General features: G+C 41.0%; 1 protein-coding gene across 1 annotated transcript in view; it reads right to left on the bottom strand.

Annotated features, from left to right (window-relative positions):
• The window catches only part of disp1 (dispatched homolog 1 (Drosophila)), an 86,088-nt gene extending 62,837 nt beyond the window's left edge, over nt 1-23,251 (bottom strand). Inside the window, 2 exon segments of the mRNA XM_051071993.1 lie at nt 21,135-21,219; nt 23,089-23,251. The gene's annotated coding sequence lies outside the window, so the exon portion shown is untranslated.
• Nucleotides 23,252-24,349: the final 1,098 nt, after the last annotated feature.

The raw sequence follows: 24,349 nt of genomic DNA, 5'->3' as shown, positions 1-24,349 counted from the left end.
TTATGAATTCCTTTCTTTTTCTTTAATCATATCCAACTTGCCTACCTACTACGAACATGTGACAATAGTGTGTTGGAGTGGAAAAGTCAAGGCCTCCATGCTGATTTAGTTCCAGGGAGACCCAGGCTGACCCTAATTAATTGGCATACAACCACCTTACAGACAATTCCCATCTACCCGAGGTCAGTGGCAGGCCCAGGCCAAACATGCATGCACCAATTAATCCAATGGCTCGAGTCACAGTCCACTCTCATTTCCAAAAGAGTCACTCAAGTTCTGGGGATTCAAGCGCAGGAATCTCTCTCCCTATGCCAAACTCCCTTCAAAACTTTAAAACATGAAGGCATGAGACATTAATCTTTAGGAACAGAACTATTGCAGCGATAGGGGCTGACTCAAGTCACTGGTTTCGCAAGAAGACGGTTAGGCTTGAAGGAACTACTCCCAAAATTCCTACCTTTCCTCTATTCTGAAAATGTTCCCTTTGAGCCTGTGAAGACACAAACAATCTGTTGATTCAGTGGCAGAATCCTTTCCCCTAAGCCGCTATTTGCTTTAGCAGTGATGACACAAGGGGAGGAATTTGAGCAATGCCTGTGTAACATAGACCCATTTCCTCTGAGTGAGAGCCATCTCCAGACAGACAAGACATCACAGAAGTCTGGTTTATTCCTGCGCCTCTGGCTCCACATTCGAAAGTGTTCTACAGACATTTTATAATGTCTCATGTCAAGGGACACAGCTGCATGCATACACTCAAACATATAGCCAGGCTAACTATTCATTCAACTATTCATAACCAGTAGCAAACACGTAGTGACATGAAGCATTCATACACAGAAACAGTTTCAGTCATAAAACTATATTTTCCACTGACATCAGACTCAACAAGGATCAAAGCCCATCACTTCATCACTTATTTGTTTTGTCTGAATATTGAGTGGCACCCAATCATTAGCTATCAGGACAATAACTTCATCTGACTTGTTCTGGAGGAAGACACCAACTATCTTTGAGCACACCTTAATCCCTCCTCTTTTATTATTTTCAAAGATTATTTGGACTTGTACTTTGAAGAAATGCCGAACTGCCTATAGGATTCCAAAAGGCTTACTGCCTCATTCTGTACAAATGGAAGCCTCTTCCAACTGTAAGGGATCAAAGTAGCCTCATAACTGCGCCACTTTCAAGTAGAAAATGAAGAGCATGAAAAGCCAGAGCACGCTCTTCCTGCAATGGGATCAACTCAGACTCAAGCAGCCTTGAGAAAACTTTGCTTGTTCAATGGGGGATCAATGCCAAGAATTATTGTGGCGCTTTGCCATTCACACTCACTCTCCCTTTCTCTATGGCCCTCCCTGACATTTTCCACTGGAGGGTTAATGATATGTCACAAATTTACATGCTAGTAAAATGCTACGTGTAGTTTCAAGAGCACTGAAGGATGTCCTTTTTCTGAAGTACTCCAAAGTCAAGGAAAAGAGAAATGGAACAGGCTGTGCAAGCAGATTAGCGATCTTTGCACTTCATGGATGCCAGCCAAGAAGCATCTACCCTGCTCTCCACTCTCTCTACTTGTGTCTTTTTTTCAGCCGTTCGATTTTATGCCAGATATGTAAAGCGCACGGGAGCTCACACAGGGCAAGTTGATTTTTAAAAGGCCAAAAAAAAAATTAGGCCTGTATCAGATGACATAGGGATATCAACATGGGAGATCTCCAGTGATAAAAGCAGTGGCGTAGGGTGAAAGAGTTGGGAAAGGCAACAGCAAGACCAAAACAAGCTATAGTAAAGTGGACTAAAATTAAATGATCATGGAATGAAGGAGCTGGGGTTAAAAGGGATGAATGAACTTAAGAGTAAAAAGTCATCCCTCAGAGTTAATCCCTTTACAAACTGTACAAGCTGCCTGACTGAACCTATCTTTACAGACCTTTGGAATACCAAAGCGCTAGTAGTAACAAAACACAGATGAATACCCACATCTGCAGGCAAGCACACATCCACCCACATACACACCTGTCACCTAATTCTTGTGTGGGTGGATCACTCACTCTAGTGCTACTTTAACATCTTACCCAGATAAAAAGAGAAGCAAGTTGGTAGCAAGTAGCATTTCAGAGATCACAAAAGAGATGGTTCTTTGGAAACTGGGCAGCGGTCCAGCCTCAAAGTTAGGTCAACAAGACATTGGCTTGAGGTCTTACCAACAAGGAAGTGTGTCATCTGATACTATTCATGAATTAATATTAACATGCACCTACTTGCAAAGTAAACCCTAAATCACCCTACCTAAGGTGATTTATCAGGCAGCGGTACCTTCTCAAAGATCATGTAGAATCCGTAACGTTCAGAACATAGTACCCTGACACCTGGAGAGAATCAGTCAAGGAGATTTGTCTTCTGTTTATATTTCTGTTTTTTTTCCAGTGAAATGACAAATGGGCATCAGAGCAGGCCGGAGCACACAAGACGGCAGCCTTGCAGCTGTTCCTGTGTGCCTTACTACCATCACTGTTTGTGTTCCCAGGAGAGGTGGACAAAGCGCTTCCAGGTCACCCGCTAACCTGCCTTCTCATTACCAGAGGTCACCATGCTGGAACACAATGCTGACCTCTCATGCCAAAGGTTACTTAGAGAAAAGGAGAATGGGGAAGAGGAGGGGGGAGATTAGGAGGAAAAAGACGAGTGGTGAGGATGAGCAAGAGTTAAGAATGAGAACAATTCTCCTGTCTCACCCCTCACTTTCATTTAAGCTCATAATCCATCTTGGGATGAGTTGTGCCTGGAATCACACTGTTCTGTCATAAATAATCTTGACTTCCTTGAGGAATTTCTTGTGGCAAAAAACCAGCAAATAACCAGATTCAAATCCTAAAAATAAGGAAATGGCCATGAAGGTTCTGATGTGAGAGGTTTTGTCTACCACCCTCCCCTGTTTCCAGGTTAAGTGTTTGGCATCTGGCACAGGCTGTGGAGAATGCCTATAGATGGCATTGGTCTTAGATCACAGCAAGCTCATTAGCTCTGGCCCGCTGTTGCATTCACTCAAACCAGACCAAAGATGTGATAGGGTGGAAATTCAAAGAGGGCAGCAGGGGGAGGGAGGGGGTAGAAGGAACAGATATGCTTCCTTGGATAAGGATAATAATAATTACTTCCTGTATTTAGTCTTGAAACAAAACAGAGAGGCACCACGGACAATGGTGCGAACACAAGGGCTATCCAAGAGAACGCAGCATAATCCATCGTTATGGTTACATACAGTAGATATGAGGATGACTGGGTTGGGTAAATGTTGGGGGCTACAACATCTGGATCTCATAGTACATGCCTCTGGAGTTTCTGACAGTCTGCCTCTCAACTGAGAAACAACCCCCTCTCGGTCCATCCATGCCATTCCCTCCCCCTCTTGTTTGCTTCCTCCTCCATCCTCCATCCTTTACCCCTATCCTTCAGGGCCATGTGAAAACTCCCAATTACCAGAAACACGAGAACCATTAACGAATGAACATGAACTTGGAATATGCAAAACACAGGAGGCCTTAACAAGGGCCACGCTGAAATGTGATTGAATGCGTCAGCAGGTCGTAAAAGCCCCCCCTTAAGATCAATGTAATTATGAAAGCTTTACGTGGAGACTTTCCGGACTGGGCAGTGACCGGCAACAGGAGGAGGAGGAGGGTGCTGCCAGCATTATGTTCCACCAACAGAGACCCCTTTTAACCCAACAAGTGGAGAACAAGCAAGGTCTTCCAGCTGCCTTCCATCAGCAGTTATAATAGACGAGGGAAAAGAAAGAGGGACGAAAGAAAAGAGGTTTGTAACACCTGCAGCAGGGTGCCAGCAAACATTCCTTGGTTCTCCGGCCCCTTGGTGATGCACTCTATAAATCCTTGTGATTAGCTACAGTAGCGGGCCTAAGTGCCACTTAAATCAAACCCCAAAGGGGAAGCTGCTGTGACCTCTAAGCTTTGGCAATGTAATTTAGACCCAAGTGATTATAACAAAAACAAAGCTACTTCTGTTTCTCTAATAAGAGAGGATGGAAGAAGGAAGGGTGTGATGGAAGTGTATCAGAAGGAGAAGTGAGCGTGACAACAGGTCTGCAACAATAAGCCATTATTTGAAGGATTCATGAGAATCAGGAGAAATAGCTTCCTGTTAAGCTATTAAGTAAACTTCAACTAATACTAAGTTGATTATGCTTTAATATTCTGGGAAGACTACACACCAAAATAAGACACAGATGTGTATACAGGAGCTAAGCCAATGTTTTCATATGGCTGATGTGCAAACTGTATAGTTTGTGGTGTCTGCTTTTGCTCTGAAATCAAAATCCGCACCTACCCATTTATCATGTTTTTAAAGTATCTCCCACTGGACAGCATCTCCAAAAAGTGACTGCAAAGACAGGAAGGGGGTTTTACATTGTAAATCAGACTCAAAGCACGTCACTGAAAAATCCACAGATCCACGACATGCTGGGTTAATCACAACATTAACCTGACCCACAGTTAGTCACTAAAAGAGAATGTGATTGACCCCAGAGACAAAAACTCCACAAATCACAATTAAGTTCACCAAATGAAGCAGCAGGTCTGACTGAAGCACACAGTCTCCAGAGATCTATAAACCTGCTGTGCTTACGGTAACAGAAGGGATGGCACAGCTCAGGTCAGCGCTGCCAGAGTATTGTTGACAGCTGACAGAGACCAGACCCAAGCGTATTCTGGGACTTGTGAGAGTGCAACCAGTATTTCTACATACAATCTGTCAGTGGAATTATACTCCGCCTAATAACTATAATATACTATAACTCATATTTCTTATTGTTTCTCCTGTGGTTACTCACAGACCAGGTGATAATCATAAAGCAGGGGATTTCCTCTGGACTCTACATTGTGTGTTTTTCACCTCAATCCACAAACATGTTCTGATAATGGTAGTAACAGTGAGAAACAGAGCACTTTGAACAACAGTTATGCAAAGTCAGTCCATCCACTCTGGCTACAGCTTCTATCAGGGCCTTCAGATTCTTACAGTGTGTTCCAATTGCATACTGCATACCATACTAAATCTAACCATGTCTTCTGGTTAGAATTATATATTCATATGTACAGTATGTATAGTATATTAATTGTATCAACCTGACATCATCTCAAAGAACAGAAAAACAGGACCAGTCTGACATCACCAAACCTTGACCCTTCATCCAAAACACTCAAATGATAGCACAGAAAGTATGTGTTTACATACAGAAACTGCAAGGAGGTGCACACAAGGACATCTACACAAGTCTGCAATCACTCACACACAAATATGCACACCCATCTGTAGTGAAACGCTATACAGTGAAATGCTCTTGAGCTGGCCTTGACAGCTGAGGACATCCTGTGAGAGGGCTCACGTCTGCACTGGCAGCCAGGGATGATCAAGAGGAGAGTCCCACAGGGTGACGTCAGACACAGACATCCTTGCCAAGAGTTGTGTGCATTCATCTGTACATGTATGGACTCTGATGCTTTCAGAGAGGGAGCTATCTGGCTTCACGCCCCATGTCCTGAAAGGCATTGGTGTCTAAAAAAAGACAGGAAGCAACTGACTGGTCCTAAGTCCAAGGCTTTTATTATATGGAGGATTGTTTTAATGAGTTTTAAATTGATAGTGTGTGACTATGCTACATATTCCATTAGTATGAGACAGTAAACATTAGTCTCATGTCATCTCACTATCACTTGTTGTATTTAGATTTAAAAATATGTTTTGTTACTCTCTAAAACAGTGAATCAAATCCACACCCGTTTCATTAAAACTGATATTTGTGATCCAAATATTTTTTGTCTGGAAGGTTTTGTATAAAACCTTCAGCACACAGGAAATTACACATTTTATGTTTCCAGTAAAAGCAGCTTGTTTGGAATAAATGGGAGGACTAAGTAGTTGGCATGAGCAGAGAAATCACAGTAAAAAACAACTAAAAACTACAGGAAATACAGTAATGGACACAGTGTTTGATTGCCAAGCGATCTCTGAGAAGTGCAGTGGGAAAATGACATAACAACAATTACTGCTAAATATTGTGATTTCTGTAACATCAAATACAATTAAATTAAATCAGTGTCAGAAAACGTAACATTTCTGTAAGTTTATGTAATGACAACCAGCATCTATTCCAACTTCATCTCTGCAAAATAACTGCTTCTCTATGGGCTCAAATTAGGGTCAATGTGATTATGAGTTTGTAATGTGATGTTCACAAATAATTTCAAAACTATAGTTGTAAGTCAGCCTTTGTAAATCTTTAAAATAAATCTGCATTACAAATACAAGCTTGTACGTGTCTATGAAGGCTTTGAATTTGTAAAAACAAAATTTAAGCTGTGTGAATAAAATCTGTAAAAATGATATCAGTGGTGAGGTTACATTGAGACACAGTGAAAAACATCTGTGTGCAGACACAGAGCAAAAAACTGTGTAAAACTCGGTGTTCAAAGTCTCTCACTGTGTGTGACATAAGAATTTTGATCCCATCTGAATGCATTCCTGTTTGCATACATATGCAGGATATTTTAAGTTTACCATTATTTTCTGCAGCATCATCATGACTTTCCTGCACAGACGTTCACAGAGCACTTCTTTTTTCAGTTTCTTTATGTAACCTCACCAATGATGTCATTTGTTATATTACAGATTTTATTCACCATTTAATTTTTGTTTTTACAAACACTAATAGTGACAGATCCATCATACAGAGATAAATATGCAAAACAACTGAGAGACCTGATTATATTTGCTTTGTTCTTGTTAATTTATGTGAGTAAAAGTGTGATTTTTAAGACCTGCTTTGCCATGCCATCAAAACATTTGTTGCAAATTACAACACATGAGGAGCTGATATATGCAACACTAACTGGCCAAAAACAATGACCAGGAAAGCTGACAATGACAAAAAAAAATCTGTTGTCTGTTAAATTCTTTATGCAAAAAAGTTTTTGTAGTCTATGACAGTGAAGTGAGTTGGGTTTTGTATAATTGGTTGCACAAAGACAAGATAACCAAAAACAACTGGTAGATTAATCAATAATTAAAATGATTATCAGGGCGACCCAATAGCTGGATGGTTAGGGTGCGTAACACATGGACCCTCATGCGCTGAGCAGTGAGTCCCCAGTTCGACTCCTGACCGGCTGGACCCTTACTGTATGTCACTCCCTCTCTCTCTCTCCTCTCTCTCCACTTTCCTATCAAATAAAGGTGAAAAAGCCAGATAACTTAAAAAAAAAACAAACATTGTCAGTTGCAGATCTACTTTTAAAAAATGCTGGAAAGAAAATACTTTGTGGAAGTGAGAACTGCAATAAAAAGGTGTTGCTCAGTTGTGCTTAGACTTGTGTTAAAAGCAGCTCCTGTACATCCTGCCTCTACCCAACACAATCATGCCGCCCGGACCGCAGAGACCATATAGTGAGGTCTGAGGAGATGCCAAGACCCAAGTGAGTGCCATTAGTAAATATGTCGGCACACTGAAGCCAGGCAGGCAGCTCTGCCAGAACCCTCAGCTCCCCACGGCCGCCAGCCTGAGACTGGCCGGGGTCACAGCCAGCCGCTCACAGCTCTGCTCTGTTCACAGAGCTGCTGCATCCACCAGGAATCCAAAAACAAAATAAGCATTAGAGAAACATTACTAAAAACAGAGCACTTTGAAGTACTGTTTCCCTCATGGGTTCCTATTCAGACTACTCCACCCCACCTCCAGACGACGCTGCCAAGAAAATGCAAGCCAAATGTTGCTGTAGTACAGTTATGCTGACATGTATGGGTCTGTGTACTTACATGACTGTGTGTGTACGCATGCATGTACCATATGTGATTGTTTGCATGCAGGTGTGTCCATATAACTTTATCAAATTGGCAAGCAGCAGAGTGAGCGTGCTTTTTATCAACTTTCACATGGCAGGAGGGAAAGTTGCTGCCTAAGAAAGAAAAAATATCAGATTCGTCAGTGGTAGGCTAAAAAAGCAAAGCATAAACCAAAAACAGAAACAAAACTTTATGTTAACAAAATGTAACACAATTTAGATCAATGAAATTCTGCAAAAATACTCTGTAAATACTCTGTACTCTGTGGAGGAAGGGGAAAAGGAGAAAACAGTACAGTGAGATAATGTGAAGATAAGACGAGTGAGAGTGATATAAAGGATAGAGAGAAAAAGGAGGGAGAGAGGGCTGAGACAGTGGGATAAAGAGAGAAAAAGAGGGAGGGATGCATGTTAAATCACTCTGCTTGGCAGCATCTCTACAATCAGTCCAATTTATTATGGGCTCAAGCCGAACCGAGGTCATCGAGTGAAACAAAAGAAATGGACTGGTCTGACCCTCTGCCCCATGCCCTCCTCCCTCTCTCCTCCATCTACTTCTCCATCACGCCATCTCTATCCACCCATCCACCTTTGTATTGTGACCAAAACAACAGGCCCTCCAGGGTCAGTGGATTGGACCGAGGCCAAGATTGCTCTCTTTCTCCCTCCCTCTGCTCCTCCCTGGGAGTACCTTCCCACCCTCACAAACCCTCTCTGGTTTGTGTCAGTCTAATGAACAGACTCTTTTACTGTTGTACGGTAAGAGAGCAGATGGAACTCTGGGACGATTTACAGCACACGGAGAGAGAAAATGAAGGAGGGAAGAGGGCAGTTAAGTTGCGAAAGGGAGTACAAAATGCACTCTCAAAATGTTCTTCTGGCCGGCAAACCCAAAATATGCCTTACATTTGCACATTTTTCCAATTTATCTCTTATTGAATTAAGGCCTCAGACTCCTGGACGCCTTTCAGGAGAATATAGCAGAGGAAGAAGGGAAAGACAGAGAGAGAGAGAGATCCATGTGTCAGAAGAAGGACCAAATCTGTGCTTTTCCTCTAAACAGCATCAGTGTGAGGATGACAGGTCATATGTGGTGAAGATGATGATGGTGGTGTTGGGAGCACAGCCTATTCTGAAGATGCCCAATAACCCTTCATGCTTCATGATTCAATAACTACTTAACAAAGCTGCACTACAGCCAACAGAAAAGGGTTTACTCATAATGTGCATTGGCTACATTTTGTGTCCATGAGGTAATAATTGACAATGGTTCAAACGTACATTTATTAAGTTTAAATTTATGAAGTTCTGACCTCAGTGCCACAGCTGATACATGCAGCCCCAGAAACAGGGAGAGGACAGGGAGCCTCCCCATAAATCAACAGGCAAACACACTCAGAGCTTCTATTGAGCTTTTCTCCAATTGAAAATATTGGTCCATAAAATTAAACTATTAAGACTATTAAGACTACACCATGGAAATACTTTAAGTTATGTAGTGCAGTTCCCAAAACCAAACCAAGCTTTTAGTTTCTATGCTCCCCACCTGTGGAACCAGCTTCCTGAAGGTCATCTAAAACTGTCAGATTACTTACATCAGGGCTTTAAACATTATTGCTCTCTGTGGCTTACCAATAAATTACATTCATAACCTACATAACCATAATTACACTTAAATTACATATTTGCTTGTTTTTTTGTTGTTTTTTTTGCTTGTCCTTTAAATGCAGTTTTAATGTCTTATTTCTGATATATTTCTATGCCTCTGTATAGCACTTTGAATTGCCTTGAGGCTTGCCTTACAGAAATAATCTCCACAAAATGTACTTTCATTATGATAATAACACAATATAATAATTAATCTGTTGATCAGCTATTCTGTGTGTAAAATCTGCATCCATCAGTAAGTCTAGTTGAATAACAAGTACAATACTTCCCTCTGAAATTGAACGAGTAAAGTGGAAATGAAGTGGAGCATAAAATATAAATACTCATGTGAAGTACAAGTACTTACATAACTGCAACTGATTTTACTTGAATATTGTGATTTTATGTTATTTTGTATTTCTGCTCCATCACATTGCAGAAGATTTTAAATACAAAACATACCACCTGATAAAATATGATGCTATTAAACTGCACATATTAAACTGCACAGTAACTGTGGCCCTGCTAGAAGTTTCAGTGGAGTCACATTTACATTATAAATAATCTAAATAATATTCATTATAAGTGCTTTGAATGCATTGCTCATACAAGATAGAATAGAAACATAATTTTATGTGTTTGACATCAAAACATAAATAATAAATCTGTTGAGGCCCCCTTTTAGTGTGGGACTTGCCTACATTGCCTAATGTTAAAATCTGCCCCTACCAATCATTATTCCTGGAGAGGTAGAATAGGAAGCACAAGGTGCCAGTCTCTTTATTAAGTGTCACAAATTCCAGTAACTTTCCGGTGCAAGTATAGTGCCATGGAACAGCCATCAAGACAACAGCAGTCCTCTAAAGCAAACTGAGCTCATGACAAACCACTTGGTGAATGCACCAAGATGAAAGAAGCCAGAGGAGGAAAAAGGTTTCCTCTGTAGGGGTTAGGATACGGCAGTTCTCCATCTGTGATCATTAAGGTCCAGTTTTCCATCCATGCTACCTCTGTCGCAGGGTACATTCTCAAGTATTATGGGTCTCTACAGTGTCCACAAGTAGCCACATTTAACTAAGGGACTCAAAGCAAAGGGTTTGGTCAAATAATGCAGACATTGTGTGAGGAGACTGAGTAATGACAAAAGTTTCATAGAGAAGGTCAGGAAGTGACCTTTTCAGAATAAAAAAGACTTTCAAAAGGATCAAAATGTCTAAATATCAGTTCTGCAGTTTTTCCACAACACTATGTCACAGTGCTGCTTGGCCCAATGAGCTGAAAGGGCACAGGAGACTGATCTTTTAAATTCCTGATTTTCAAACATTTCTTTCCTTCAGTATTTGCCAGTATGTTAACACAGATTAGTTACACATGCTCATATTTTTCCTTCACCTGCATCAGTTTAATATTTTGCTCAATTGCCACGAGTACTGAGTGGGCGGACTGGCACAGTCAGGGGCACATCAGTAATCATTAAGCAGCGTGGTGCAATTCGGTGTGAAGTATTAGGGGAATTTGGACTTGTCCTGTCCATCAGCTTAGAGAAGGTCAGTGGAGCAGAGTGTGGAGCGCTGCTGAATTCTGTGCCATTTTTTGACTTTACCAAACTACAGTAAGCTCAACTTGTTTATGTGATGACATGTTGACTATATTGTATTTCCAACAAGTATGAAAAGTTAAATTTATTCTACGGTATGCATATAAACATAGAGTGAAGGGGTAGTCATTCCACAGATATCTTTCAGGAAGGGTTACAGTGGAAAGAATGTGGGTTGTAGAATCAGACACATCCTATATAGATGTCAGAGACCTGCTGGTCAATCATTAATCATCCCTCTGCTTCTTTGCCAACTCCAACTGTAACAAAAGGTTACAGAAATAGTTGTATCTTATGAGTCTAACTGGTGCCACATTCTTATTTCTGTACATTTTTTTTTTTTTCCGACTGATCCATTCAGGACAAGTTGCCAGACCACCACAGTGCAGAACATGCTGCATTTAAAGGAAAGTAATGTCACTATTTGATTGGTCATGACAACTGCCACCCCGTACCTCACCAACTGATAATATACTCATGCGTGCTGCATGTTTCTCACCACAGAATTATAACTTAGAAAAAGAACAAATCAGTTAACACTGTATGTGCACCACCACTTTAACTAGTTTCAAAGGAACACTTAACCAATACAAGTAGGAACAGATGACTTCAGCACCAGAATCTGTATTCCTTCCACCCAAAAATGAATCTGCAATATTCTCTTAAATAAAAGCAGATAAAGAGATGCTCAGACAAGGTTTGGCCTGCATAGTAAACAACCCAGTCCAAAAGCACGCTGTACCCTGTACCCTCTGTTGAGTCAGCTGGCAGGATCCATATTTGGCCATCAATAAAATCAGCCTGACAGACACTGATCCAATTGTATACGCCAAAGTCAACTAAATTTTTAATACAGCCAGTAAAACATGTCATTACTTGATTTTTGTCAGAGTTCAGAGAAGCAGGAGAGAATTCTAAGTCACATCTTGTTCTTTTTTTTGTTTTCCTTTCGTTCTCGTTTCATTGCACACATCTTACACCATTTGAGCTGTGCCAAACGGACAAGGACAGAGCACTCAAGGTTATTGATTTCTCTAGTTAGTCCACTGTTTTCAAGTGAAGTTAAACTGCATGAAAATCCAAGACGAAATTACTTTCATCAAGAAAATCAAAAAAGAATATAAAGAAAAAACAGAATAGAAGATCTGTTAAAAAAAATGTAGTTCTATGTTTTTAACTAGGTCCCTTCAGAGGAAATCAGGGCTGCATTAGGTGACTGACAGAAAGCCTGGTGGACATCAGAGGAAAGGTGTTGAGAGTCCCTCAGACTCAGTGGCGAGTTACATATTCCATATGTCCGGCATTACTCAACATTGGCTCACAGCAGTTCCTATGGGGAAAAGACCTTTCAACCATTCACTTCTAATGGGCTGACAGAGAACAAGACTTCAGAGCACCTTTACTAAATCCTCTGTGTGGAGTGAGAAACAGGAAGTTGGTGGGAGTCGCAGCAAGAGACAGACAAAGGAAGGAGTGAAGAACAGAGCTGGCAGAGATGGGACTGATTCAACAGTGCTGAGAAGTGGACAATCAATATCTTTGTTCCTCTGTTCTCTTATTATGCATGACTCACACCTGATACAAAACAGTTGAGTACTATTGATTGATATTGTTGTTTATGGTATCCCTCTACATCAATCTCTGATTTTTTCCATTTGCTAATCCAAGGTGAAGGTGACACTGTCTACCCACACTGCCCAGAGGAACTACAGTCTGCCAATTCATTACTATCCACCCCTTTTAATCTAATCTGTCAATGCCAAAAATGACTGACAATGACATTACACTGAGCTGAGATGGTTGAGAGAGAAAGTGACAAAGACAACGCCCTCCTATAAAGCAGATTGAGATGGCCTGTTTGTGAAATTAAACAATTTTACCTCTGCCTTACAATGACACAGATATGCAGTGCAAGGGTGTTAGAAACAGCAATATCCTCAAACTGTATGCACCAGGGTCACCACCTGCAAAACATGAAAGCCCTTTCTGGTTTACACTACACTTTTGCAAAACTATAAATATGGCTACTTTATGGATCATTGTGACTCCAGGTAAAACCATGCATCAAAATGTGTTGATGAGCCACAGTTTATGATGAAAGACTGAACTTGAAGCTCTGAGGACCGAAACATTGTTAATAAAGTAACAACAGGTGACTGAGTGTGTGCAGAATTCTTTGATTTCTCCTAATTGAAACAAATGCATTGCTTTTGACAGCATATTCTGGCTAGTGTAGCTTTGCAACTCCACACATCCCAGATAAGAATGTTAGTATCCATGAGGTATCTCCCTCCTCCCTACTGCATCATTCTTACGCTTCTGAGGGAAGCCATTCGGCACAAATGACGTGAACTCTGGCAATATGTCGACTGGGTGATCCATCATGACAACGCACCCGCTCACAGTGTATTTTTTGGCTGCATCAACACAGTCGCTGCTCCCCAGCCGCCCTACTCGTCAGATTTGGCTCCCTCCGACTTCTTCCTGTTCCCCAAAATGAAATTCAAGCTGAGGGGTCGCTGCTTTGACACAGTGGAGGAGATCCAGCCTGAGTCGCAGATGGTGCTCGATGCTCTAAAAGAATGGGACTTCCTGGGAGTGTTCCAAGCCTGGCAGGACCAATAGGAGCTGTGTATCACTGGGTGGCCAAGTTTAAATCAGGTACAGTTGTTTGTTGTTATAGGTGCAGTCTCTGAGCAAGAAGTGGAGGGGAAAGCACTTCTTTAAAGAAGATGATGAGGAAATGTGACTAGTCAACCTGAGTACTCCTGCGCAACTCCAGCCACATAATGTCCTTGAACATGCCACCTGACTCTTTCTACAAACTGCAGACTTGCACTATTCTCTCAACTCCATACCTCGTGATAGCAATTTCAGCCCTCTATGTTGCCTCAACAAGCTTCCCTATGTATTAAAACCTTAAGCTCAGTTTTGCACACAGGCCTCAGTGAGGGAGCATAAGGTTGGTCCAGGGGTAACTGAGCCCCTGACTGGGAGGCACATGAGCCAAATGTGATTCGACAAGGCCCAGAGCTCCAGGGTCAGGCCGCAGTGAGGAACATGTGTCCCCGGGAGGGAAGGCCTTGTTGCTCCCTCAGCCCAGTCAACATTCTCATTCAGTTTGTGCAACAAATCCTAATGAGGCTGTTCTCTGTGGGGGGAACCAGGCCCATGTCTGTGGGGATTTGTCTGCGGAGCTAAACAACCAAGGAAAGATGCAGTGAAGCAACCCACTCGCTCTCTCTGTCTCTCTCTCTCTCTCACACACACACACACACACACACACCAAGACTGGTGAGGTAAGGGAAGCCAAATTGTGTTTTGCAGGTCAATGCAAGGCAACGGATTAAAAACGTGCTCACACAAATCAGGGCATAAAATATTGAGCAGCAAATACAGGCAGATATGTGAGTGATGGCCCATGACAAAAATATTTATTTGGTTAAGCTGCTGGCAGTGCATTAGGAAAGCACAGGTAGTAAGTAAGGTAGGAAGTCCACTGTTTGGGCAGTCTCAAATGCAGCACTTAGATTTATGATCAGTTCATTTAACTATTACTAACTATTACTAGGTGAAACACTCCAATAAAAGAGAAAGAGTTCAGTCTAAGTTCAGAAATCATTCAAGAAATAATCAGATGGGACTGTGGGACAAAATTCATCTTTAAAAAAAATATATGGGACATAAATATCAAAACCAAAAATGGAAAAGTTTCCATCTGTGGTTGATACTCCTACAAATTCAATACAGACCAATAAAACTTACTGAGAAGAGACAGCAGGACAGAAAAGGGTGGATATTCAAAGACATTCCCATGTTTCTGATCTGTCTATGGGGTCAGTCCACCTGAACCACATTAATTCATTTTCCCGTTCTGTGCCTCTTCCTCTTCCTTAACAACACTGTGAGGGTAATGCCTTGTAGCAAAGCTCAGTTTAAAAGTCAGATCGCCATATATTACAGTGATACACTCTGACAACTCTATTGACCGCAGTGCACTTTTTTTCCAGAGGGGTGTGGAATAAAATAGTGGCACTAATACGTAACACCTGTTCTTTTTCGGAACCCGTCACTGTATCAAATACACAAACAGTGACAGCTGTGGTGCAGGCAGTGATATGGCAAGGCCCTGGGCCTGGGTGATGCAAAAGACAGAGACAGGGGTTATTTCTGAGAGCAACTTCTTCCCACACAGGGCCCTCTCCAGGTCAGACAGTTGAAAGCAGAGTGCAGTGGCCAGAGCCTGTAATATTTCACACATGCTTTTTGAGGAGCAGCAGGCGCTATCGATTTCTTTAATCTAAAGCCGGGGAACCGCAAGGAAAAGAGCTTTGGGCAGCCTGCTTTCAGTTACGAGGTCCATAAAAACACCGAGATAGGAGCTGATGTGATGGATGGTCTGCGAGATGCCATGATAGGATCCATGCTTCTGTCTGCTGAGACTCAAGTTTGCCTTGGCAGGATCATCCACATGCCAGAGACACGCCCAAACCTTAAATCCAGCTACAATCAGATGGCGGAGTAATAGAAAAGTAGACAAATCAGGCTGGAGCATTGAGTATTTGTCTGTGCTATTCTTCATAGCTGAGTGGCTTTTAAAACAACATGGCCGTTTTAAGGGATAAATAAAGACTGGAGAAGACAGAGAGAACAATGAGAGACCTGTGGAACTTAATCTGATCAAGGGATTAATTCTTCTATCAGAAGGGATGAAGGGTGTGGCAGCTGGAGCCTGCATTTCTCAATTTCCTCTACACTTCCAATAATCACACAGCATGAATGTATGAGTACGTGTGTGATGGAGGAAGCTGAGGGATAAATCTAGCATCAGTAGTCAAAACAGTTTTAGAAAGTCATCTGGTGATTCAGACGCTTAGTGTGGAATAAAGACATCTATTTTCAGCTCACAGAGAACGTGAAACTCACTTATACACCACATTTTTTATTACTCATTCCTTTATTTGTCCTCCCTGCATACTGGGTTTTTGACAAATGTGACATGCAAAAGGAAAATAAGGTGTAGATATTTTTAAAAGATCAGCTCTTTTTCCACTTCCTTCTGTATCTGTTTTTTGCATCTCCATCAAAACTCTGGTTGCTTGTCCTTAGCTTACTACCTGGAGGATTTAATTCAAAACAGGACAAGCTGCACTGAATTTGAACTGCAACAGCATAATATTTTGAGTTATGATATCATATTTCTCATGGACATTACATTTCAGTGTAACGGTCATTAAACTAGATATACTACATCAAAACCTCATTTACATTTTTTATGTAAACTGAATTTGACATTTGGAGAACATCTAAAATTACAGCTAATGCAGTGCCACTGCGCAAGCTTTATACTGTATAAAATTTTAAATATGAGTTTGAGTGAGTTCCTATACATTATAATGCATTTTTCATATAATCGCACGTGGGGTTGAGTTTGAAAATATTCCATATAAAACAGAAAACTAAATGGATCTTATGCAAGCTAGTTATGCTGTTCCGAGTTAATTTAAACTTGTAGTGTGGAACTTTTGTCGCCCCCCTCTGGCAGTGAGAGTAATTACACAGACACTGTTGACATGTATGCCTGTTGACTGCCATTGATAGCTCTCACTTTCTCTCCATGACACTCCCTGGGTTTTCCCGCCACAGGCTCCGCCCTACTCTGTTGAAGGGCTCCCTAACTGTTAGCTGTAGCCTACTCCGTTGCCACGGTTGCTCCCCTCTTCAGCGCTGGCAAATCATTGCTGGTTGACAAACACTGGTACGCCAACACAGGAATGTCACCACAGATGCCAAACATAGGATACGAAACATAGAGAGATTTTCCTGGCGCTGATAGGTTTAATCAGCATTGTGTGAACTCGTTTGGCAAGGGCTTTAACATAGGCTTGAATAAATTGATCACTGAGCATCATCATTTTAATTTGTTATAGTGACCATTAATCAATCCTTTATGTGTCATTCATTGTTTTCAGTCAGGACTTTTTTTTCTGTTCTTCTAACTTTAGGGCTATCATTTATTCTTTTGGTTTTGACTGATTCCAATTTCAATTCAACCCAGTGAGTCTATGAGTCTCTCAAATCTTCATGCTTGCCTGTTTGAAATTAAAAATTGGATGTCTTCAAACATTTTATTGTTAAACATATACTACTGGACCAGCCAAACACAAATTCCTATTTAAAGAGGTCTCTCTGTGCCGTGATGGTTGTGTAATCTCATGGAGTGAAATAGTTCAAAGTCTTGGTGTCATATTCGATCCTTCCTTGTCACTTGAATCCAACATCGAGTCTACTGTCAAGATAGCTTTTCACCATCTCTGTAATATAGCCAGAATCTGCCCATTTATCTCATTAAATTGATTACAGTATTTTCCTTTGCTCTGGCCAATGCCAGTCATCTATCAATGGCATGTAGCTTGTCCAGAACGCAGCTGCAAGAATCCTAAGCAGAACCAGAAAATTTCATCACATCTCTCCAATCCCGATCCTTCTCCATTGGCTACCTATACATACTATGACTTATACCAATTAGCTCCCTTCCAGTGGAACAGTTCTCCTACTCATATCACAACAGCCTCTTCACTGGAAATATCAAGGGCCAGACTTACAACTAACCTGTTCACTCTTTTTGTACAGTGTACAGTATACTGTAACCATATGGTCAGTTCAACTCCTCTGTTAATAACCTGTCAATTGTTAAAGTATGTTAGTTTTGCTATTGTCTTCATTGTGTCCTTTGTAAAACATGTTGAGACACATGTTTTTCACAAGTGGTAAAAAATAGTTTAGTTTGGTTTAGTGGTTCACATACTGCAAAAATTTCAAACCAAAGTCAGTCTACAATATTGAAATTAAGTTTAAACTAATAATTCTTGGTATAGTCTATTTCACATACAGTGAATCTTCTCACAGACTATGTAGAACATTGTCCCGGGCCAGGACAAAAACTTTGAAATCTGAGTCCAGAGTTGGATTTCATCCCCACTGAAAGCAAAATATTTATCTCATGCTGATCTAAATCCATGTCCCTGACAGACCTGATAGAGAAAGGCTCCTCAGAGCTGGGAGAACATCTTCCTCTCACTGGATCTGGCCAGCCACTCTGTCAGCACCAGAAGACACAAATCCATACTGTGTAGCAGTTTGAAGTCTCTACAGAGACAGACTGAGATTAGGCATGCTGGTGCCACGGTCCACAAGATCCACCAGTGTCTCCATCCTTCAGCTCAACATCAAAGAACACAGTGCAACAGTTTGAATTATAGACAGCAAATGTGCAGTCATGCCTCTGGTGGCAACCAACTCCCGGCCCGATTAACCTCTGTGCCACCCCAACAAGGGAAAACTGAGGATACAGCTCATAGCAAGGCTAGATAAATTACAATACCAACAACTGCACATCAGCAGCCAGGGAAGGGGTCACTCAGGTCATGCTGCCATTTGATGGCTCAATTCCTCAACTGCAAATCCAGTTTGAGGCAATTTACAGTGAACGTTTTAACTACTGTCAATCACTCACCATTATTTTAGACAGTATCTTTCCACCTGTCCCCCCATCTCACTCTCTGTCTTCCATATACTATTATAAATAAAAGGTGCTGTATGTAAGTTTTTGCTGCCGCTATACAGCCACAATTAGTATTAACAGCTGTTTACTTACCAGTCTAGAGGAAACATTGTGGGTTTAGCATCAATCTTCATTCCTTTACTAACCAAGAGCTGTTGCACTAAAACTCAATATTAACTCGTTTTGCATCTATTTCTATTTTCTCTTCTAATGCTCTTCCACTGAAGTTAGCATGCTAACCAGCTAGCCCTAACTCATCCTTCTCATTAAACCACTTTGCAATAGTGAGTCACTGTATTATTCAGTCCTCCCTCAGCCCAACATGAGAGACTGGAGCTCTTGATAAGTAAACAGATGTTAATGCTATATTTGCTATGTGGCGAAAGCATAACATATAGCACCTTTAAAGCAAGAAAATTTAAATAGACTGCCAAGGTTTCTTAAAACAGATTGTCACCTGACTTATTAGGCTCAAACCCTTTTCATTTTACACGTATTCATCTATGAGGCTGATCCCTGTATCTGCAGATGCAGATAGGTTATGCTTTTTAAACAGATCTACCTTTTATTGCCTCTTTTTCCAGCTAACGGAAAAATGATTTGTCAGACCGTTCGTGCATTGCCTCACTTTCCTTTACTGCCACTGCTCCAGGAACATTTCCCTCAACTAAATGCCAGCAGTTACAATCAGGAAAGATTACAGCACATTATCAGCAGATGGACAAAAGACGATTCAGACCAGGCCATCATAGCACAGATGACACGTGGGATTCATTCTGAGGCAATGGAGATGAATACTGGTGTCGTCAGCCAACTGTAAATGGTGGCAAAACAGAGCAAGGAAAACAAAGAAACACTGATAACACAACAGATGCTGATGAGGAAAACTGCAATTTTGTTAACTGCTACTTTTTACAAAGAGGATGTATTCTATTGAAAGTAGAAGATTTTGCCAACAGCTCTAGGCCACAAGAGAAAATGAAGGCACCACAAGAGCTTCCAACAAAAGAACAATATAAAACTCTGGGTTTTGGTTTCAGTATATTTTCTGCTGAATGGTGACACAAAGATAGCTTAAAGACTGATTTAGAAACAGAATGACTGGCTTACAAAAGGACAGCTCTATGGGAAAACTTGTCCAGATGGAGATAGGCCAAAATGAGATGGCAAGCAGCTGTTAAAGCCAGCTGTCCTGGCCAGTTGTTCATAAGGGCTGGGAGGCCAGGACAGAGGGATTCAGAGACATTTAGGAAAGGGGGGGGGGGGGGGGGGCGTAGATATAACAAGAAGATAGAGATGGTGAGGGTTGACAGGGAGGGAGGAAAGTGAAGACCAAAGAGATGTCTGTGTTCATTGGGGCACACTCAAAGCAGTAGATTTTAGAGTGGGACACATTTATCTGTAGAAATCAGCAGGCCAGACTCGGCTCTGTTCTAGATTGCAATTGTTTTTTGAAATTGCAGAATGTGAACAAATAACTGCCCTGTGAACAAGCTGCAGTTCTTTAGTGTTGCATTAAAAAAAACTAATGACAACAAATCCATTTTACATGAATAACTGGACCATTTCCTTGAGCAGCAGTTGACTAATAATGTATCACTCTGTATAAGTATCTCTGCCTACATGATACTGCTAATCGCTGTATGAAAGCCTTAAGCACCCCAGTGGGCCTCTAGCAATCAGAACTTTAGTACTGCTGATGGTGCATGGCTGCCTAATAATTAGAGGTATCACCACCCTGGCTTCCTGTCTTTGCTGTAATTATAGTATAAAAAGGATTTACCGCCACTTAGCAACACCATGACTGTAATGTAGTATTAAATGCAATTTTAAATCTTGCCCAATGGCATATATCCAGAAAGTTCGGATGACCAAAATACATCAAAGACAATTCACAGGCAAATTTACCTGCACATTGTAAGATTTTGGTTGGTAACTTGTGTTAATGAGGGCAACTGTAAGTCAGCACTGAGCTGACAATAACGTTGACATGCTGATGTAGAATTTTTTTCGAAACATCCAACATGAAATCTCAACAGGACGTCTCACAGGAAAACCTCTAGACAGTGTGGACTACTGGGCTGATGTTGGGGAATAGCAAGCATTAGAGTGCCCCCTGCTGGCCTTTCCTGAAGCATACTCCAAGATGACATAAAAGTAACATTAAGCAAGACAAGCCCAGCTGCAGGTTATACAAATGCATCTAACGGTTTGCCACTTCTAATCTTTAAAAACCAGCAGCCGGTAACAAACTATAAAATTCAAACGGGGCAAGCTAACCACAGTGCTTCCAGCATATGGCCAAAACAGGCTTGGGTGTAATTTGTCGTTCCAGTGCTTACATTCACTTTGGAAAATGGTGTGTGAAGCATCCTTCACGGCCGTGAATGTACGTTCTATGTGTGTCACATATTAATCTATGGTGTGGGTGTGAGTCTAGGAAATGTTTGCTCCAGATACTCACAGTAAATTCTTGGGGATGAGTTCTCTTGTGTTTCCTTGTGTTTCCAACAGCAACGCGATGATCACACCCGGTAGGCTCTGAGAAACTGTGATAACAGAAAAGCATGAACAAATCACTGAAGAAACATTGTGCAAGATTTCCTTGAACAGTTTGTATTTTCCCACAAAAGTCCGGATCAACAGAAACTTTTTACCAAATTTGTTTTTATCTAGGGTCAGCAAAATATTTGTGGACTTTCACAGTAAAACACAATTGTCTAAAACACTCCTCTTATCTTTAAATACATAGACACTTTGAATTGAAGACTGAGGTCACTTGTACTGATGGAATATGTCCAGACCACATTGTATGTTCCCTCAGTCCAGCTCACTGACCCAATCCTCTTTGCCTTTCATTTTTCACCTCTGTTTCTAAACAGTTCTTGGTCTCGAGAGCTGCTGGTCACGTTCATATGATGCTGAGAACCTATAAGCAGAGGATTAGTTAGCTAATGCTCATGAGAGAAACACTTTCACAACAAACTACTGACACAAATCTTATAAGTCCAAATGCATGGGGAATTTAAGATCTTTTTACTTTTTCATAAATGAGCCATTGCTCCTTTTTTTAGCAACAAACCTGAAGTTACTGATACTACGACTGCTGACTTGTGTTTGAATGGGATAGGGATTTGTGTGATGGTGCTGTACATTACAGGATTAAAAAGTGAAAGTAAATGAGTTAGTTTTTAATTGGTAAATTTCTGACGAATCATTTCACATTATGTCCAAAGATGTCACTTTTTAGATCACAAATACGGACTTCAATATTGGAACACGTCTAGAAGCCTGATGGAATATCTAAAGGTTACAAACTATATCAGCCGGAGGCTTTGACATCAAAACAAATGATGGAATATTTGGCACCAGTATTTGGCTGATGTTAATCTCAAAGATTTGGGGGTGTTTGGAGGCAGGTGGGACATTACATTTAGAGACTGGTTTGAGGGATGTGGCTTTAAAGATTTTTGTAATCTATAGGTATGCAAAAAGTGGAGACCAAGGTGTCAAATTAACTATTTTCTTTTAGGGTCTGGGAAGACAGTAATATATGATAATTAACAATATGGGTTTAATTAAGCTGTTATAAACTCAGACGTTAAGGTGTTAATTGCTTCAGTCAGATAGAGCTGGTTGACACTTCCCTTCCCTGCAAACAGAACTCGTACTCCCACAAGCAGGTGTTCAAATAAATGAGTTGAGCAACTTCTCCTTAAAAGAGGGAGCTGGACCAAGCTCTGTTTCCAGTCAGCTAACATGTTTCCTGGAACAATACAGCCAAACATAGGAGAAGAGTAGAGCACAGGGATGTTTTGGACTATAATTGTTTCACACATATCCAAATTAAAAACTGAATATAATTGTCCTGATAAGGCTTGCAATAAGACGCTGTTTAAGACATGTTTTTAGCAAACTAACAAGGCAAAAATGAATGTTACACTATGTATTTAGACGAGATAAAGTAGCAGCAGGTACGAAATAACCACATACTCGTATATATCACAAATTCAGTTGCTACCTTTGAGTTTTTAATGTTAGTTATAGGCTGGAATATGTTCTTGAGTCCATTAACTCCAAATGACGTTATCATTATAGCTTCGGCCTTATGTCAAATCACAGCTGACCCTATCAATTGGCATGCTAGCGTTAACCTTTAATACTGAAACACATGCGAACTTGAAGTACGTTGCTATCAGACACGCTGTCTCATCACCACAGAATGCTCCAAACTCTGGATTTTTCGCCTCATTTCACCACCTAAACAAACCGACGCTGATGTTTGCTCTCACCAAGCTAGCTAAGTTCACGTTAGCTGACTGACGCTGCTAGCCAGCTAACCTCCCTCTGACCAAAACAGCTGGCTAAACAACAGCGCTTGCTCAGTTGTTTCTTTTACAACCAAGCTGCATACTCACATGAGTAACCACCCGGTCTGAAGGCAAAACGCACGGCGAGCACTTACAGCTGAATAGAAAAGTATTCCTGGTCCTCTACCAGAGTTTTTCGCCGGATGCTGATGTATCCACTACACAAGCATCAAACCATGTTGAGTGAGCAGCTGCGCACTGAGTTCTTGTTTGCACTCGAAAGCCATTAGGAGGTTTCTGGAAAAATGTAGGGAACTTCGAAGGGCACTAGGAGGGGACAATGTACCCTAACCTCTTCTCTCAGGGTAGTCTATGTGGTTGTAAAGTAAAAAAAAGCCCAATCGCCTGTACTTTTAAGGCGTCTAAGATAAATTTGTAATAAGAAAAGCGTGATACATTTTGGCTGAGTGTGAAAGTGTAGTTCAATATAAATCAGTCATAACAATTTCATAAAGGCTATTGGGGAAAAAAGTGCATGACAGGGTTAGGGCCCCTAATAACCTGTCCTTTCTACAGTCTGCACCGTTTACTTTGGACAAAACATGAGTAGATTTGCTCCAACAACTGTTGCCTGGTGCTTATTACAATACCATGCAGACTCAGATCATCATCTTGGACACAACAGTTTTACCGGACTGGTAGAAGAGAGATGATAAAGGGCTGTCCAGATGTAGTCAGGTAATGAATACACCTCAACAATCATTTTGATTAGCACAATCACCTGTATTTGAAAAGAAGTGTCTGCTGTGAGAATAATGGAAGGTTGTATGATGAGGAGGTGTATTGTGAGTTTATTTTTTGTGTGTGTATCCTGTATCCAAACTTCCCTTGTGTCGACCTGTGAACTTATGTAACTCACATTTGCTATAAAGTGCATTTACAGTCCACAGAGGCAGCTCTATGTGTGAACATTTTCAGTCATCACACATACATAGCTTCCTGTGAGAATTCAGAGCTCTAGTCTGCCAGAATATACAACACGCCACTAAAATATTGTTATTGTTGCATAGATTAAACCTCATAGGATTCAGCTCAAGTTCATGGAATAAAAAATGATATTAATTATTTTGAATTGTATTATCTCTTTATGGCTTTGTAGAGGTTTTCCTTCACCAACATCCTGCAGGGCACTTTGTGTATCTGAGGCTGTGGCTCTTTTACTCAGTGCCAACACATTTATCTTAACAACCAGCTTCTATGTAAAATCAAGAGAGTAAGACAGAAAAATGTAGCATTTACTCCTGCTTTCCCCAACTTCCCCCTCTTAAAAAAATCACCACAGTTTCACATCATGTCAGGTGCAGTGTGA

The sequence above is a fragment of the Lates calcarifer genome, linkage group LG7_1, assembly GCF_001640805.2.
Source record: "Lates calcarifer isolate ASB-BC8 linkage group LG7_1, TLL_Latcal_v3, whole genome shotgun sequence".
In the NCBI taxonomy this organism is placed as follows: Eukaryota; Metazoa; Chordata; class Actinopteri; family Centropomidae; genus Lates; species Lates calcarifer.
The sequence above is the reverse complement of the archived record's forward strand: the minus strand, read 5'-3'. Positions and strand labels throughout refer to the sequence as shown.